Raw genomic sequence first — 2,759 nt, 5'->3', positions numbered from 1 at the left:
CCCCCCCCCCCCCCCCACAGTCAGCAGGGCGGCTCCGGCTTCGGTCCGCAGGCCGTCCGGTTCTCCGTGTCAGATCTCGCTGCTCCCTCTGGGAAGGACACTCATGATTCCGTTTAGGGCTCACCGGGTAACCGCAGAGAATCTCTCCATCTCAGGATCCTCAGCTTTAATCACATCTGCCAAGTCCCTTCCGCCGCATAAAGTGATGTTCACGGCCAGTAGGGCTTAGCACCCAGGTACCTTCGGAGGCCATCAGCCAGTGGATCCCACTTCTCTTGGGCTCAAAATCTGGGGCTCACACCGTCCCAGCTTTGGCCAGTGGGGTCCCCTTCACGCCTGTTCCCTCCTCCTGGCGACGAGCCGCCATCACTTCCTTCATTTCCGCATTGAACACGGTGTTACTTTCTGACACGAGGCATCTCAGGTTCATCTTGCACACTCTCTTCCTGCCCTTGAACCCGGCACCCTCCCAGAGACTAGCTTCCATCTGGTGGGAGGGACGTTTGGGAACGAGACACAGGCTGCAGAGTCCTCGCTGCTGCAGGTGGTCCTTATCCCCGGGTCCGGTCTGCGGGCAGAGCTGGGACGTACGGACCTACCTACACGGAGTCGTAATCTCTTTCTTTCCCCGTTCTGCATCTCCCTTCTTCCACGGCGGGAACTGGTCCCACAAAATCCACACATCCACTCGCTCTGTGTGGCTACAGACGTCATGTGGTTTCAGACCCCCCACGGCCAGGGTGTTGAGGGAGACAATCCTGGCGGAGTCCAGGCTTACTGTCCTTTGTTCGTCTGGACTGAGGGCGCACAGCCACAGCCACGGCCACGGCCACAGCCACGGCATTGACTTCAAACGTTGACTTGCATTGAGTCCTTCTCCCCCCTTCAGTGTGTTTCTTCATTTGAAATAGATTCATTTTTTTTCATTTTCCCATTTGGATTTAGGTTGCCTTTTCTTCCCTGCTCATTGATTCTTCGGATGAAATTTTCCAGGCTGGCTTTCCATCCGTTGCTGCTTCCTCAGGAAGGATGTGGGTGCACGGTGCCCCCTGAGCCCCTGAGTATTCAAACCTGTCCTGTTACAAGCCTTGACAGTGGAGCCGGGGCTAAACCTGTGGCTCCCCCACCTTTCCTTGAGTTTCTTGCAAATATGGCTTCACCCTTGGCTTCCCTTGTACGTTCCCCCCGAGAAGAGTCTCGCCGCCTGATTTTGTGAATAATCTGATCTTGCTGATTGGAGACTTGAGGAGATTTTTCTTGGTCTTTAAAGCCCAGTGGTTTTAATAATACAGGTCTTGGCCTCGATCATTCCAGGTAAACTTTCTAGGGCATGCATTCAGTGAGTTTTCTCATATCCACAAAGTTTTCTTGGATGACAGTTTGGAATATTAATGCTGTTCTCTTGTTTTTCTTCTTCTGGGAGTCGTACTGACTTCTGTTTTGATAACCTGCTCTCTGCTCCATTTTTGCTTCCTTCTTTAACTCAATTTCATTTTCTTGGCTATTTTTCTGCCTTGTCTTCAATGCCCCTTATTAAAATTTAATTTGACTCTTTTTCCCTTAGGCATCTGATGATTTATTTATCTTGTATTTTGAGATGGTCTTGTCTTTTTTACACCATTTCTTTCCTGCATTCACATTGCTTCTGTCTCTTCCCTTCTCTGACATTTCTGTTCTTAATCTTTGAGTTTCTTTTTTTTGAGAGGGAGAGAAAGAGAGAGAAGAGACGGAGAGAGCATGAGTGGGAGAGGGGCATTAAAACAAACAGAGATGAATAAACACTTACGTTCCTCCTCAAATACAACCATTCAATACCTTTCCTTTCTACATGGTTCCAATCGCATTGTGGCTTCACTTTGCTTAGCGCCGGGTGGCCCTGCCCAGGTGGGCCCGCGAGATGCCATCTTTCACTCAACCATCCCCGCCCGGGACCCCCCTGAGCGACGGGGTGCAGTGTCCCCATGCCCTCCTTGCCTGCCATCCTCCCAAACAGTGGCCGGACGCCCCACCTCAAACGTCTCATTGAGGAGCAATGAGGGGGGGCCAAGGAGTGTCTTGTGAGAACAGAGGTCCTGGCTTTGCGCCAAGTCCCCAGGGTCCTCGCCTGGGCTCTCTGGGTCCCGGGCGGGGCTCACAGACTCTTGTTCCCATGCTGCCCCTTCCTGCGGCCGGTCCGCCTGCATGCGCGTAAAGCCAGCGCAGCGACAAGTGGCCCAAGCTGCCTGCCGTCCGAGGGTCTCCTGGCCGGCCTCCGCCACCGTCGCCACGGGCGCCAGGCCCCGGGGTGGAGGCTGACCGGGCACAGGGTGAGGAGGCCCAGCCACGGAGAAGGCACACGGCTTCCACTGTCTCGTCCTCCCTGGGCGCCTCGCCCCCGGGTGACCAGGCCAGGAGCAGGTGAAGGGCGCCTGCAGGCTGGCGGGTGCTCGGCGGGCAACCGTGAAGGGCCCTGGGGTGGCACAGCTATCCCTCCCCGCCCGCCGCCGAGGCTGACAGAGCCGTTCCCAGCCGCCAGCTGTTATTTACACTCCCGGGCGACGAGCGAGGGCGGGGCCGTGAAACCGTCCAGACGACTCAGGAGAAGAAAGAAATGAGGCCTCGACAGAGTCGTGTGCTATCTTTGTAAACCCCGATGCCTCTGCTAAAAATAGCCCCCAGCACCCAATGCTCGTCCCGCTGGGAGGACCACGCAGATAATAAAGTCATCTCACGTCTGTCTTTCTCCCAGGCTGCCGGCCCACCTGTCTGCCACCTCCGTT

Source organism: Hyaena hyaena, unplaced genomic scaffold (genome assembly GCF_003009895.1).
Source record: "Hyaena hyaena isolate Hyena2069 unplaced genomic scaffold, ASM300989v1 scaffold_13, whole genome shotgun sequence".
Classification (NCBI taxonomy): domain Eukaryota; kingdom Metazoa; phylum Chordata; class Mammalia; order Carnivora; family Hyaenidae; genus Hyaena; species Hyaena hyaena.
The sequence above is the reverse complement of the archived record's forward strand: the minus strand, read 5'-3'. Positions refer to the sequence as shown.